Source organism: Meleagris gallopavo, chromosome 15 (assembly GCF_000146605.3).
Source record: "Meleagris gallopavo isolate NT-WF06-2002-E0010 breed Aviagen turkey brand Nicholas breeding stock chromosome 15, Turkey_5.1, whole genome shotgun sequence".
Lineage (NCBI taxonomy): Eukaryota > Metazoa > Chordata > Aves > Galliformes > Phasianidae > Meleagris > Meleagris gallopavo.
The window spans coordinates 1,794,085-1,810,444 of NC_015025.2; the positions used below are offsets into that span (position 1 = coordinate 1,794,085).

A 16,360-nucleotide genomic window follows, 5' to 3' on the forward strand; every position below is an offset into this window, starting at 1 on the left:
AGCCTATTTCTGATTGATTGAAAAGCAGAGGCTTTCTATAAAGAGAGACCTTTAATCTCCTGGCAGAGATGAGTGTGTTTCCCTTCAGGAAGCACTCAGTCTTTGCTGCTTTCTCTAACCCACTCTTTAAACTTGAACCTGGCAGAGACCAGAAAGAAGGCAAGATCAAAGCAAAAATAATTGGGATCGCTGGCTTCTGTGGGCAGTTTAAACCCATTATTCCTACTCACTAACTAGTTATTCCTAAATAACTCTTGCTAGAGACAATTCAGTGGTTGCAGCATCTTGATAAAAAGCACTCAAATGTAATAACCATGGCAACAGTTGCTGAGGGCCGGCCACAGCGAGGGACAGAGCTGGGTTTTCTAAAGGGCAGCAGACCCAACTTTACCAATAAGAGACTGTAATGCTCCAAGGGGACAATGTATGGTGAGCTCTGTGTGCCAGCCACTGGTTTCATGGGGACCCATCTGTGTGCTCTGTCCTGGGGATGTGGTTTGCCTCAGTGCAGCTGGGCACGAGCTGTGCTTCATCAGTGATGGTGCATTCCCTCCTGAAAGGGGAACTCGTTATCTGAAAGCCAGAGAAAATACAGGGATGGTCAATCAGGAGAGGCCAGGAAGGGAACCTCAGGAGGAGGCACAGCCTCCTGTCCCAGAGTCACAGATGTGCTTCACACCATTTGTGTGCATGGTGAACAGAGGTCCCAGCGCCTGGCTGCCCTGGGTAAGACTGCATCTTTCTGTTTGTTTCTGGTTCCCTAGGATGCAAATAACCCTTCTCTCAAAAGCTTGTCCAGCCCAAATCTACGAGCTTTCATTTGGACTCCACAGACTGCTTTCATTCTGGGTAGATTCAGCATTAACCACCTTCCCATAGATCCTCCCTTCGTTGCTAGGCAGCAAAATTAAGGTAAGGAAAGTACCTCGATCAACTGAGTCACTTCTTTGAGTTTCAAGAGGACTCAATTGCATGAGGTCCTGCATTTCTTCTGAAAAAGTTCTCTTGTCCTTCCCAGGCAAGGAAGTGATGAGAAGGCAGCAGGCTGTGGAAGGTGACTGGTGGGTGCTGCTCTTCGTGTGTGGTGGCAGCAAGTGCTGCAGGCAGGTGTGGTTGGGACTGGATGATCTTGTAGGTCTTTTCCAACCTTGGTGTTTCTGTGGTTCTGTATCAGGTACAAGTGCACAACAAGTAAATTTCGGAGCTGCTTCTTTGTGAGCCATCTTTAAGACTGTGATGAAATGATGTGACAAATGCCACGTGGTGTTGGAGCTGGAGGAGTCGGTAAGAAATGAGGCATTTTGACTTGGGAGAGTTGGTCATTGCCTGCCTGGTGCATGGTGTGGGACCCAGCTGAGCTAACAGCATGGGACCTGAGCCTGGGCCCTTGCCCCTGCTTTGTGCTGTCCTCTTGCCCAGGGCATCTTCTGAGTGCTCACTGGTGGGACAGCGCTGAAAAGACCTCTCCAGATGTTCTGGTCTTAAGCTCAGGTTGGGAGCAACTTAGGTTATGAGATCAAAGCCTTTCAAATTTCATTGTGGGAACCATGTTATTTTTATCGGGCAGTATTCTCTTTCTGTTGTCTTATCTAATTGAACATTCTCCAAGTCTGAAAAGTAAGAGGAAAGTCTAATATTAAAGGGAAGAAAAGAAGAGCCTGCTGAAAGGCAGCATTTTCACAGATTTCAGAGAAGGAGGCAGTAAATACTCCACCTCTGCTTAATAATAATAATAGCTGGGCTAAGTATCTCTAAAAATATAAAATAATGTGTGCCTATTTGGAATAGTCAACATCCTTATCAGCCTGCTGTCATCTCTGCAAATAAGTTTCACTAGAGATTCTGGGCATGATTTTCAATGGCTCCGAGCAGCTGGAGCTTCTTTGACTTCAGTGAAAAGTCTGAGTGCTTGGCACGGTGGCAAACCAAGCCTCTTCCTTTCTGCCTCAAATTGGGTCTTGATTCTAAGTGAGATGAATTTTCTCCTCCTGATAATTCTGTGCATCTGAAGTGATTACAGCTCCGCGTGAGTGCTCTTTTCGGAGATTTGAATGCAGCGTTTTCTTCCGTCTTAAAAAGGTTCCTTCGAGCCTTCTGATGCTGGAGGGGGGGAAAAAAACCCTGGTGGAAGCTGTCACGTCTTCCTATGCAGATCGAAGATTAAAACTTGTATTTTTATAAAACACATACGGGGGCTAAATCAGAAAACTTCTGTTCAGGCGAGCAGGTTTTGGCTGTGCTGCTAAATTCTTCCCTGGCGATGGGGAGGCAGAGCCAGCAAGTGGTATTATTTGGAGTTCTTAGAGAGTGAGCTTTAATGTTTGCTTAACTCCACTAAAAATAGACACCACCCTCTTTTCCTAATAGGCAGCATTTGTCACACTTGATTCATTTCCTCTCCCAAACTGAATTCCTTCATGAATATTCATCCGTACTCCCCAGGAATCTGCCTGTCCTCAGAAGTTGTACTCAGCGGCTACGCCGTAACAATGCGAGTCAACCTTCCAGCCTCACCAAGTACCCAGCCTGAGCTGGGAAATATTGCAGTACCAACAGCTCTCACTGATTTCTGTCTTCTCTGTGAGCCCTGATTGCTCGTTATCCCTCTAGATGAGACCCTTAACAAGGCTCCCGTTCCTGTTGTCATAGCAGCACCGCATAGCCCAGTATCGTAAAGTCTCTGTCACTGTTAATTGTGTGATGGGAGGATCATTTTGGCAGTTTTTCTAGTGAGGATTAGGCCAAAAGGTCCCTTCTGAGCTATGATGAATGTGGTTGCCTTCAGAAGGTACTAAAAGTCGGTAGTTACAGAAAATTTCTGAAGGGGGAAGCTTTACACAGTAGAGAGAGGGACAGCAGCCCTTACAGGGCTCTTCCCATTCATGCTCAGATACTGCTTGAAGCAGGGAAAAAAATTGAGCTGCTAAAGGAAGGTATGAAACAGGATTCGTGTTTAAGGAAGCCCATCAGGAGCTCAGCCCTTCTGTCCCCAGAAGCCCAAAGCAAGGTGAAGGCCCCGGCCCCTGAGCTGTTGGGCTGCAGGTTGGTGCTGGAGGGGAGCGGTCTGCTGGTTCTGGGGGCAAGGTGTTGGCACGAGGCTGCAGGAGCCTGAGGCCAGCAGAGCTGCTGGATCCTCCAGCCCTCGGCCAGTGGGATGTGCGTGGAAGGACGTCTGTAGGACTGCGTGACAGGTGACGTGTGCCACCAAGCAGTGATCCGGGAGGACACCTGGGACATCGCTGCGCGTCTGCTCCAGCCCTCACACAGCATCCTCACCCAGCTTGCCCCTTAACACCTCTCAGCCTTGCTAATTGCTGAAGTGTTGGACGTGATGGTCCTTATGGGTCTCTTCCAGCTCGGGATGTTCTATGATTCCATCACTAGAGTCGGTGGGATCTCAGCAGCCTGTTGTCCTGGGCTCGGGAGGATCACCCAGCGGGCAGATTCCTGTTGCCAGTGGGTCTTTGCCAGCAGGGAACGATACTGCTTTCCAGCAGAGTATTTTATAGGGCTTGCTCTCATCTCGCAAGTGAGAAATACGTGGGTGAAAAGGAGCGATCTGTTAACAGCTTTCAACTTTCACTCCCTCAGTGCCTGCCCTGCTGCTGGTGGAGGAGCACAGAGTGAGGCGGGTGCTGTTGGCTCAGCACGAATGGGTGATTTATCAGCAGGAATGCCATCATTAACTCAGGGACCCGCCTGTGACACCAGGTCAGCATGCCTGCTCTGGCAGCACAGCACCGCGTGGTTGCTGGCCAGCAGTGCTGGGCTGGGGTTGTATGTCATCTGCAGCCAATGGCACCGCATCTGCGGGCCGGCAGCTGGCTCAGCACAATGATGGGCATACGATGGCAGACTCCCTGTGCTGAGGGATGGGATCAGCTGTGCTCCTTCCCAGTGATCTCTGTTAATACGGAGGGCAGACGCGTCCTCTGTGCACGTTGCTGGGTTCGCTCCAGAACTCTGAAATTGAGCCAAAATAACCCATGACCAAAGCATAGATATGAGCAGTGTTTCTAAAGGATTCTAATTCTAAAGAAAAAAAAAAAACCTTACCCCCTCAGCCTCTCCCCAGAGATGAAAATCTCCACTGGCCGTGCCCCACAAATGAGCTTTTTGTCTTTTTTGTACGTGCATTTAGGAGCCAGGTTTTTAAAGGCTGGCTTTGAATTTTACAGGCATTTATTATAGGCATGAATAATTGCTGGCACTGTGTTACCACTGCTGTTGTTTGCTCTTACGGTTTAGGCCAATTACATATGTAAGCCTCTGATTTACAAGCAAAAGCAGAACTAAAGTGGCTTTGTGGCCTACATTTGAAGAACAAGAAATGCGTCCCCAGTTAGCTGTACATCCTCAGATTTGTGCCATGGAACGTGGAGGTCCTTTGGCACAAATGAGGGTCCCAGATTGTCACAGGCATTACATGACACGTAATGTCTCTGCACAGTATGAAGGACATGGACACAGAGCCATGTTTGGGGATGGAGCTTGCCTAGATTTATCCCATGGTGAACACACTGGAAGATTTGTGCTGGAATTGGGGAAGTTACGGAGAAAGCATACGAAAAGAAGGAATTTGAGTTAAACAGAGGTTCTGCAAGACAGACTTAAAAGCAAAGTGCTATTTCCCAATGTGGTAATTGGCTTCTCTCTGGCTGTCAAGGGATCCCTCCTGAGGGTGAAGGACAGCTGAGACCCACTGCTGAATATCACATCGATCAATTGAGATCAAGTTGAGATTTTTTTCCTTGCTTTTGCACGATGGGTGGGAGGGGGGAACAGCAGGGTCGGTGTGTTGGCTTGCCTCCACGGCTGGGTGGGACATCCCATCCTGCTGTGCCAGTACCACCGGGTACCAGCAGCTCTGGGTTACCCAGCCAGCATGGCACAGCACAGTGTGGAGCCGTGCGGGTCCTCCCGGGGCTGATGGAGGGATGCTGCCCTTGGTGCTGGGGGAGCAGAGTGAGGGCGGGAGCTGCGGGAGGTGTGTGGCTGCTGATGGCTTCAGCAGCAGCCGTAAGGGATGTTGGCTGCAGGAAGCAGCAGCAGCTCTGCTTGGGAAGGAGGCCAGGCTTCATAGTTCAGAGGATGGCCAGGGAGGGTGATGCACTCACGTTGTTAGTCATTAGTGCAGTGCAGGAGGCTCCTTACCTCTCTGGGTTTGTGTGCACAGCTTGAGGTCGGGGCAGCCTCCCCTGTGTACCCAGGCTGGCATTGATGTGACTGTGTCATGCTGAGCTGATGATGCTGGTATGGGACGTCCTCCCCAGCCCCTGTGCCTCCAACACTGCCCCAGGGAGGTCTGTCTGTGCAGGAGGCACTGGGGGAGAACTATCAGTTCCCAAAGTGGTTTCAATCAAGTATGTGCAACTCCTGCAGGTCGGTGCTGCCTCCCCCAGCCCTACAGGCAGGCAGAGCTGGGCACGCACCGTGGCTGTGAGTGCACTGCAGGGCAGCTGCTCTCCTCTCCTCCTGTGACCTACAAAGGACAGATGGAAATGCAAACCCAGATTTGTTTACTAGGCTTTGATCAACTGGGGCTTTATGCCCCGGCAATAGCTACAAGTATATTCTCCTAATGTGCCTTCACAGCACGTGTGTGAACTCCTGTGTCACCTTCCCATCCCCTCCCAGTGACATCGGATGGTGGAAGCAACCATCACAGCATGTGTCTTTCCATAGTTCTGGAGTGCTGAATAAGTGGAACTCCTCTTCCTCTTTCCCTCTTATTTAAACTGTTTCTGAATCCAGGCATCTCATCAGATCTGAGAGCTTTTTCTGCCTCAGGGATTCAGCCCTTACCTCCTGTCCTGGAGAACACACCTCTGGCACTCCTGTAACTGCTCTCTGTTACCGTATTCATCTCAAGATCTTCCAGGCTTTTCCATGCCAAGTCTGCCTGTTGGCTCCCTCCTCCACTGGAGCAAGGAGAGCTTTTAGTTTTTGCCTTTAAGGTCATGAAAACTTAATTGGTATGTTGGCTTTCTGCGTTGAGGTGTCCCTTCTCTCCATCCCACTGATGTAGGACACACTGTTGAAATTGCCCTCTTGCATAAGTGTCTTATTCCACTGCATCTTTTATGCAGAGTGTTCCCTTCTGAAAGTGCTTTGCCTCCTGCTCCAGCCCTTTCTGAGCAATCAGTTCAGCTGTGGTACCTGCTGTGGCTTTGTTTCTTATGTATGCATATTCATGGATTGATTAACGTATTCTTTTAGCTGGCTTGGTCATTTAAAGTCCTTGGAAGCTTGGTTCCTAGTTGTTTCTCATGGCCCTTCTCAGACAGTGGGATCCACGGTGCTTAGCTTCAACCTTCCTATGTGAGTGTGCTGAGCTCAGTGCAGGCTGCATCTCCAGCCAGCAGAACAACAGCTCCCGGAGATGGATCATCCCCATAAGATGGGCCTGAGACCGTCTGCTGTGGGGCCAGTCACCATTTCTGCTCACTTCCAGTGACTGAACTCCTCAGTAACTTAAAAACAAATAGACAGATCTCATTACAGCGAATGTAAAGCTTTTGACTGCAGACTCACCTTTCTGAATGAGCCTGGGCGGGCTCTTTGGAAATACAGTTTACTTCTCCAGGGATGTACAGACACAGATTGGAACATGCCACCAAGGGAGCCCAGGCAGCACGTTGAAACTCGGTATCTTAATTTTAGGTGTCTAATGTTAGGTGAAATGAATCCAACACTTAGAAAGGTTGGGGAAATGTTTCTGTCTTATTTTACATTTGGAAAATATAAAGGTGCATAGTGACTGTTTAAAAAACAACAACAGCAATAATAACAGTGAATTATATGTGGGTGCAATTTTCCTCTATCTTTGAACTGAAGCTACTAGAAAAATCACCGCTGTGCTGATATTTGGCAGGGACGCCAGTGTGAGTACCCACTTGTTTCTGAAAAATGCTGCTGGATTTTTAATGACCATCAGCAGCACAACCTTGATTTTAAATGTCATCCTAAATGTAGCAGTTCCAGCCTCCTCTGCCGTAGCGTGTGGGTGTTGGAGGAGGGATGAATCAGAAGGCAGAAAGCATTACTGGTGCTTTCTGTGACTCCCAGCTTTTCCTCGAGGGCTTCCCACCCAGGAACTGGCTTCAGGAGCCCAAGGGCCCTGCAGCATCGCAGAGCCCGCTCCCTGCCAGCGTGGAAGGACCTCGCCTAGCCCTGACTCTGCCCTCTGTTAATGCACGCAAGTCAACTGGCTGAGCGTTAGCCCAGGAGATTTATCCAGGAATCCTGGTATTCCTCAGGTCACACTCGGTGTTTATAAAAAATAAAAAATAGAGATTTGCAAATGCAGCTTTTAGTTCTATCTCCGCTTTCCCCGCTGGAAGTGTTCCCCAGGCTTCTCTTTTGGAGCTGAAATTCTCTGTGCTTGGCATTTGCGAGCTAGTGATTTGCTTTTGTAAATGGAGCAGAGTCTCAGCTTTGAATTATGACTCAGTGAAACAAATCTCGTTTTCCACTTTAAAATTATTCTAATAGCACTCTGTTAAACCCCACGGGACCGGGAACAGCCAAAGTTGGAAACATGACAACTGCACCGGGTGCCGTTCTCCCTGCCATCCAGCACTTCCTCCTGCACTTGGATTGAGTGGGAGAGGTTGCAGGAAGGCTTGGAAGTGATGGGATGGACCTTTGGTTTGGGAGCAGCCCCTTCTGACACGTGGGGACGCTCAGGGGGCAAAACGGGCTGGGGAGGATGGAAGGATCTACTTGATGTAATACTTGGTGTTCTGCGGTTAGCAGAGGAACGCAGGGAGTGGAGAAGCAGATGGCGGGGTTAAAACAGGACAGTGCTGCTCGGAGGTACTGCTGGGAGGGAAGAGCCGAGTGCTGTTCTCACACTTTGCTTTGTGTCTCGTGGAAGAGCTGCTCAGTGCCGCGCGCTCCTCCGGCCGTCCCAGCGGGAACAAACGCTTTTTTATTATTAGCACTTGTCTTAAAGAAAAACCAGCTCAAACGAGGAAGCAAACAGATAAATAGAATAACAATCAGAGACCTTAGCCTCAAGCTGCCTCGTAACGTCTCCCAGGATTATTGGTGTGATGCGTTCTCCAGGCGCTCGCTGCCTCTCAAGAACACAAATGGAGTGCTGGGATCTGGCAGCCGGCACCGAGGCTTTGTCCTTGTGGTGCTCTGGTGGTGTTTTTGCAGAGTTTTGTTTTACCTAAGGTGTGCAGATGGGTTTTGTTTAACTCTTGGAGGAACTCACAGCATAACTCAAGGCATGCGGTGCGATGTTGCAGCTCTTTCGGGGTGCTGCTGCAGAAGAGTTCGCTCCGGGGGCCTTAGCAGCAGCAGGGAGCCACATAGGAGCTTCTGGGTGTCCTGTGCTTGCCACCCCGTCGGCCAGCAGAGGTTTGGAGGTGCCCGGAGGCAGTGCCCGTCGTGGGCCCATAGGCAGGAGCTGCTGCCACCACTTGCAGTTGTGCTCGGGTTTCCCTGTCCGTAAATCAGGGAGGGCTTTGAAGTGGCTCTGATGAAAAGCGCTGGAGGAACTCAAGGACGCAGCATTAATCTTGCAATATTGTTCTTGTTCCTTGCTGTGTTGTGGTTTTGAAAAGAAATCAACACAATTCTTGTTGGCTATGGCTAAAATTACATAGAAATAAATGAGTTCTGCCCTCATAGAAAAACACTCGCTCTTTATTAGTGCGGCCTCTGATGAAACAAAACCCATCCTTAGGCGATGAGATAGATTTGACCTATGGTGCAATAACAGCCTTTCAGAATTGCATATTGTTTCAGACGATGGCATATACAGCCCTAAGGTTGATTTACGCCTCAAAGCAGAGCGGGTGATTGAGCACTGAGGGAGTTCCTGTGCTGTCCTTCTCCACGCACCGCAAAGCACCCGCTCGTCCCTACCTGGGGCATCAGTAACTCGCCAGGGATCAGCAATCCAGCACGGCTCTGCGAGGGAGCAGGTGCCGTCCCCGATGGCTGCGGATGGGGCCTGAGTCCCCCAGGCTGCCCTTAAATCACAGAGCACTCTGCAGCAGGCAGCCCAGCCCATCCCTCACCATCAGGAGGACAGGCAAGCTGGGCAAACGTCTGCCGTGCTGCTTCACCTCCAGCTCTGTGCTGACAGCGTGAAGTTGATAGCCCCCGAGAACCTGAAAGCTTTTCATCATAAATCGTTTGTGGGGTTGTGATTAAACTCCTGGAAGCTGAGCTTGCACCTGAGGCTTGGTGTGCACTGGTATCAGTGGGACCTCGTGTGAGCAGCATCCTGCAGAGCAGAGCAGCTCAAGGCTGTCTGGGGCGCTCCCAGGGCCGAAGTGTGACTGTCCTGCCCTGTGCCCTGCTGCTGCGTGACATCTCCAGCTGTTCTTTTTATACCCACAGATATAAATACAGCCCGTCATCTTACTGTTTGTGAGCGTTTAGCAGAACAACCTGCCGCAGCTGATTTTATTACAGCACCTAAGATTTTATTGTCCAGACCTGGTATTCACTTTTCTACTCTGCTGCACGGCGAGGTGAGGAGCAAGAGGGGTTTTACTGCTTTGCTGCAGCTCTGCCATGCTGCCGGCATGGTTCCTCTGCTCTCACTGCTCCTCTCTGGAACAGTTGCCTTGGGCCATTCTTCACTTCGTGGTGACCCCAACAAGTGCTGAGCTCTGGCTCCACTGCCCGCTCCCTGTACCTGGTCTGCTGCATCCCGGGGGCTTTCCGATTCACTGTGCCATCTTTTTAGTTAATGACTTGGTTTTACAGCTCTTTGTATAAATCTAATTATCCATCTGTTATGCTACGTAATGGCACTGCAGCTTGCCTAATTGTTTCCTGTTCCAAAACATCACCCTTGCCTGTCTCTACCTGCTCTGGGCTCCTCTGTGAGGCCAGCACTTGGGCACATGGGGCTCTCCATCCTGGGAGCACCACGTGAAGCAGCTCTGCCTCGAGCTGGAGGTCCTTGGTTCTGGCTTCTCAGCTCACTGAAAGAGCCCAAGTTGGGTGGTTGCATTTCCAGAGCGTATCTGAGAGCAGAGCCCTCCCCAGTTCAACCCAACATCACTGTCCCCAGGCAGCTCTGGGTACGGTGGCCTTTTCTGAAAATGGGACTTGATGGCCATCCTGCCTTGAGCAGGGACACTGCAGGGCTCCTAATGAGCCCAGGCACCTCTGGCTGATATCTGGGACACAGAAAGCAAGCCAAGGTCCCTAGCTTTTGCCAGGCACTTCTGTGCTATTTCTGCCTTTGTGGCATGAATCACGCTCCCTTGGTTTAAGTATCACATTAGCCCATCAAAACCCCACAATCACGCTCTCAGCTCCAACTTATTCTCTGCAGTTCTTTTCTCCTCTTAGCAACAAATACTCAATAACCTAATTGCTCATTAAAAACCACGCTTGCATCTATGTAATCCATTATGTCACGTTGAGACACGTTGCTCTCGCAGGGATGCTGCTGCTCCCCCGCTACCGCGATGAGCGCCTGGCTTGGTAGAAAGTGAGAAGGCAGCATTGCATTGAAGTGGAGATTTTCATCTTCTCAGGGTTTTTTTTTTATGTCTCTCCTATATTCTGTGCTTTTGAACATCTAACATCTCTTTTATGCTTCACATCTTTCATACGAAATTGTTGTATTGTGTTGCCGACTGAAACCTAGTTTTCCTTTTGTCAAGTTTTCCCCCCTCACCCCACTTCTCTTCTCCGCTGTATTTTGATCGGCACAACTTCTTAGGGCTCCATTTGGCTGGGTGCTTTTGAGTCTCCTTGGGTCATAGCACTGAAGGCCTTTCTGATGGGCCCGGTTTGGGGCTGATGCTCAGAAAGCAGGCTTTCTGGGGCAGGTGTGCTGTGTGTAGACTGGGGTGGGCTCTGGGCTGCGTGTTCCTACCCCCTCCAGCTCTGAGCAGGTGGCCTCGCTGGGCTCGGGGCGATCTTACTGCCCAGCAATCTCACACTGTGCCTTCAGATGTCCCATCTCTTTCTCCATAGCGTGAGACTCCACAGCAACGGAAAGCCTCTGTGCTAAATATGTATTTTTGTGAGAGATTCGCTCCCCTCTGCGCGTCAGCATCATTTGCTTTGTGCTGCAGCAGAGGCAGCCTGCTGGGCTGGCATCCCGCAGCGGGGCCGGGTGGCTGGTCTGCAGGGTGGGGGGGCTGCACCATTATTTGCATTGAGGTGTCTCAGATCTCCTCAGATAGAAAATTCAGAAGGAGATGCAGCCAGGTTGCGCACACCTGGGAAGCTGCGGCGCGGAACAGTGGCAGGTTGCCACGTGCAGCAGGCAAGGAGCAGAGCTGTGCTACGTGTCTGGAAGAGCTTCAGGGGTGCACGGCTGGGCCATTCCCACTTCTAGTGGGCATCGTTTTGGTAGCGGAGCCCATTGCAGCTATGACACGGGTGTTTCCCATGGGAATATTTCACGCTGCAGCCAGTGCTTTGAATGCAACGGGGAGCCTTGCTCTTTGCATACAGCACCTCTCACTTGGAGCGTTTTTAAGCTTTCTTTCCTTAAAGCTGTAATTTGAAATTCAGCTGCACAAGTACTAGCAAGCACTTGATCACCCAGCATCTCCTTTCTGTTCTTATTCAGAGCCACAGATTTACAGCTGCGGGCGAGGCTCCAAAAGTACTGAATCCCAGTCAAACCTTTTAGCACTGACATTGCAGTGGACAGTTTTGTTTCTGTATCTGCTATTGGTCAGTAATTGTAACATTATGATTCCTACAGGAGCTCCAAACCCAGCAGCCTCTCAGGGACAAGTTGCTGACCTTATTGCTGTGACGCTGCTTGTATTGTGTTGTGTTTCCAGTGCTCTCAGAGATTACTTTTTCCATCACCCTGCAAATTCCCAGCCGGGTGCAGAGCTCTGAAGGCACGGCTCGCAGCCCAGGGCTGTGTATAAGGCAGCCCCAGTGTCCTGTGAGCAGAGTGCTGGGTGCTGTTGTGCTCTTGGCTATCAGAGCGAAGCCGCACCACTTCCCTGCCTGCTTCTGATCCTCGGCTTCCAGCACAAGCTAAATAGACTGTACTAAATTTTTTAGGCTGCTTCACAGGCTTTGATCCTTGGCTTTGATTTCCCACACGGTACCACAGTCCGCTGGTTCTGAAGAAACAAGAGGCCCATTAAGTGCTGCCCAGCCTGGCGATGATCGTCCCTCTCCAGCATCGCACCACGCTCCCATCCAGGCCTGTGCTTGGGGATGTGCCCAGCCCCTGCTCCACTGCCCACCGTCAGCACCTCGCCGTGCCTGGCTCCAGCAGACGCTCAGGGCGAGGAGACAGTCCTTCCTACTAGGGTCTCGTTTATGCCTTGTGTGGTTCGTACACTGCTTTGGCAATAAGCAGGTCAAGAAATAAATATTCTGTGCGTGTCCTTGCCAGAGCAGTAGAGATGAGGGCGTTTGCCTGCCTGCCTGCCCTGCTCTGTGCTTCCAAGTCCCCAAGCCCCTCCACGCCACTTGACTTTTCTGTTTTTTTTTTAATTTAAATCTAATTTTGCTGCTGTATTGCAAGCTCCTGTCTAACTGGAGAGCCGCTGTTGCCTCAGGGCTGCGCTGCTGCTTTTCAGTCTTCCCACACCCTTCCAATGTGCAGTCTGGAAAAACTTGAAAAAGACTTTCAAATTTGGGCATGTGTGCCTTGGGTCGTCCCAAGATCGGGCTCTGCAAGGTGACAGTGTAAGGGTATTCCTCAACAGGGAGCACTCTCCATGTCTGTTCTTTAGCAAAACGGGCAGGATTTGCAGTCCCCCAGCCTGCAGACAGCTGCACTGGAGCACATCCGTGCTGCTCACTGGTGGGCCCTCCGGCTGGCCGTCCCTGTCCTACAGCCTTGCTGCTGCCACAGGATGCTTTAGTGGGAGGAAAAAGACTGCTTGGGGCAAGCAGCCCGACCCGATGGCTGTAGGAAGGTGCCTGGGAGGCCTTCGGTGCCTGCCCAGGGCAGGACTGCTCAGCCCCAGCTCTGTGCCAGCTTTGTTTCAGCTTTCCTGCCCGTTCTAAGCTGCAGCACCACTGATCACAGCAAGCCTGCACTCGCTTGTATTAATTTTTCTTTCTGAGGCTTGTGGTGTTTTGGCAAACAGGCCTCAGCTGTAATAATTTCTGGCCCCTCGTGGGAAGTTATAACTCTGGCATAGTGAAATATAAACCGGCAGAAAATGGAGTATTTCCTTCTGCAGCAGGCAGGCTCAGAGGTTTTCTTATCGCTTTCTCTCCCTGCTTTTGTTTTCCCCTTCTCAGCCAAAGGGCACAGTCACCCTCCTCCAAAAGAGCAAAAATGTGCTGGACTGATAAAATGGTGCATTAAGTTGGTGCTATGCAAAGGTACAGCTTCAGGAGCCTGGGGAGGAGGCAGCAGTGGGAGGCATAAATATTGTTTGTCTTGTGGCTAAAACCATGCATCCTCACTGCAGCAGTGTGCGGGGCAGTGCAGGTGGCCCCAGTCACTGCCTGTCTGCAGAGCTTGCTGCAAGAGCTTGGAGAGTTGGCCTGGGTTGGGATTTTAAGGTGCAGAGAAGAGAAGGAGACCAGAGGCCCTGGAGAAGAAGGTCTGGCAGCTGGGATCTTCACCAAGAAGATCTGGTGCCCCTGTCCATCACTTCTGATGGGAAGCTGCTGGAGCCTGAGTGCAGCACTTGGCTGACCCTCACCCACCCCTGAGGCTGCGTGGTCTCATCTGCACCCACACCTCTGCCCTCCCCATGCAACCAGGGCTGCTCATAGCAGGCTGTGTGCAGGCTGTGTGCAGGCTCTGCCCCACTCTCCCAGCTTCATTTCAGCCTGTTCTGCTGCTGATGCCAGCATCCCCTTATCTAGTGACAGATTAGCACAGGTTGAATTTTCTATGATAGCAATCCACAGTCTGTCTCATTGTATTTATTTTGTTCAGGCTGCTTTTCCCTGGGCTTGACAGTGTAATTTGTACAGATCTGTGCTGAATTTTCAAAACCCTCAAATGAGCTTTTTGTTAGTGGACAATTGATGGTGGAGACATTAAACAACAGAAACACTGAGAAGTGAGCAGCACACCTAGCATCCAGGAAGGCTTCCTAACCTCCAGAGGTACTCTTTGGCAAAAACTCCATGGTTCAGAGATTTTAATTAGATCTAATACTCCGGGTGACCAGCCAAGCATTAAAAGGCATAGCGGTTTTTCCGTTACATCCCTTGCTGTGGAGTTTTTTATTATTTATTTTAGATAGATGTGACAAAGAACTTCAAGATCCCAGTTTTCTTTGAATGGCACGAAGAGCTCTGCAGTCTGAGAGCTCCTTTCTGTGCACCGTGCTCCAGAATGTGCCTGCCTGCAAGCTCGCTCCACACCCACCCTGCCCCCCCTTGCCTGGAGTAACATTAATGTGAGGTTGGAGGGAGTTTTAGGATCAGAAACTGTATTTCTGAGTGTCAGTGTTGCCAGCTCCTCCTTGGAGTCTGGAAGTGCAGCATTCTCCTTCTCATCCTCACCACTAATGGAGCTGCAGTGCCTGACAGCGCTGTGGATGAGATGCCAGGCAGAACCTGAACCCCTGCATCTCCATTTCAGCAGGAGAGCTCAGAGCAGAAGCAAACACAGCCCAGCTGTACACACACAGAGGTAGAGACCAAAGCTGTCACTGCTGGAAACAGAGCTGGAAAAAACCTTCCTCCTGCTGCCTGGCTTGCAGCACAGCCTGTCTGGGTTCTGTGTCTCTGGACTCCCACAGGAGCCCAGTCACAAGCCCTGAATATGTCTGCCTTGAATTCACCTGGGCAGAAGGGCGATGCAGGATTCACCCACCTCTCTGGGGGAGCTCTCCCTTCCCTCTTGCTGCCTGGGGGTTCGTGTCCCACTCGGCACCTCTGTGTGCTGGCTGTGTTGGACACGTCTGCAGCCCAGCCCTGACTGCTCCGAGAGCTGATGTTCACCTGTCCTGCCATCGTGCTCTTCCATCTTTGCCCTGGGGAAGTGGGAGAAGTGGCTGAGGCTGGAGCGGCGCTGGGATGCTGTGGGCAGCCCCTGTGCGTGTGCTCACTGTGGGTGCAGCTGGAGCTGGGAGCGGTAGTGGTGGAGCTGCCCTGGGCTGGAGCTGCTTGTGCCTGGGGGCAATACACTGAGCTGAGGGTTTTGCTGGGTTTTTGTGAGCTGATAGCAAGCCACCAGAGGCTACTCCCTACCCAAGTCCATTTATCCTCTGTTTTTTTTTTTTTATGACCCTGTCTGCCTCTGTCTCATTTCTTGTATGATTCTCAGCGCTGGCTGTTCCGCAGCTTTCTGCAGCAGTGAGAACTGAGGGTGTTTGCTGTAGCAGGGATGCTGACCTCTGTGTAATGTGGTGCAATTGCTGCTTCAAAGCCGAGCAGAGGCTGAAGTACTGGAGCTCTCCCTCAGAGCTGATGAGACCTGGGATGAGTGTGGGACTCCCAGGGTGCCATGTTCTGACTGAGCACTGCCAAAGAGAGCCAGCTGCACCCAGCTGCAGCCCCAGGCTGTGCTGCAAGTGGGGTCTGTGCTGGGACAGCTGTTCACACCCAGCCCTGCCGTTTCAGCCCCATTTTTCCAGCCAGAGGGATGCACTCAGCCTCCTCTAGTCCTTGAGAAGCACTCGATGAGAGATGTGTGGGTGGACAGACAGGCACGGTCTGGTTCAGAGGCCCTGGGGACGGCGGGTCTTTCCTCCAGGTGAAGCTGGGGCAGGGCTGGTGCTGCAGCGTGGGCACGCAGCAGCAGGGGAGTGTGGCGTAAATCAGCGGGGCAACAGCGAGGGGGAGGTGATGCCAGGACAGAGGCCGTTAAGGAGCAGAGGCAGAGCGGAGCTGGAGGATTAATGGAGCAATAGCTGCAAGGCAGGGGCGAGGGAGGGCTCCTTGCTGGGGGCAGATGGGCAGGACGTGGGCACACAGCAGGGCAGCACGAGTGGCCCAGCAGGCCTGTCCCCATCTGCACTGCCATCCCCTCGGCCCCCTGTGTGTGACACGCCTTTGTGTGTTTTTTCTGCAGCAACCCCAAAGTCCAGATAGAAGCGATTGAAGGAGGAGCGCTGCAGAAGCTGCTGGTCATTGTGGCTACAGAACAACCTCAGGCTGTCAAGAAGAAGGTGAGCAGGCAGGGATCACCTCTGGAAGCCATTTGGGATGCAGCTCCTTATAGGGTATCACACCTTATAGTTGCTCATGCAACCTTGAGACCTGTGCTGCATCCATTCTGGGGGCATCTGATGACCCCGTGCCCTCCAGCATGGTGCTGGTGGCCAGGTCACAGCTCAGTAGCCCTGATCGGTTGGTGCCAGCGCTGTGGTCTCACCCTCATTGCACACAGGGGTGCACATCCCCGCCTTGGGGGACAGGCTGGATGCTGCAGCTCTGCTGGGGGGAGAGGCGGGGATGCCTGCAACCGGCAGCAAGCTCA

At 51.5% G+C, this 16,360-nt stretch overlaps 1 long non-coding RNA gene across 1 annotated transcript; it reads left to right on the forward strand.

The window, feature by feature from the left end:
• Positions 1–918: 918 nt before the first annotated feature.
• LOC109370040 lies at positions 919–16,047 on the forward strand. The gene is made up of 3 exons (XR_002119792.2): positions 919–1,061; positions 1,175–1,284; positions 15,953–16,047. It is a non-coding gene; the product is annotated as an uncharacterized LOC109370040 (long non-coding RNA).
• Positions 16,048–16,360: the final 313 nt, after the last annotated feature.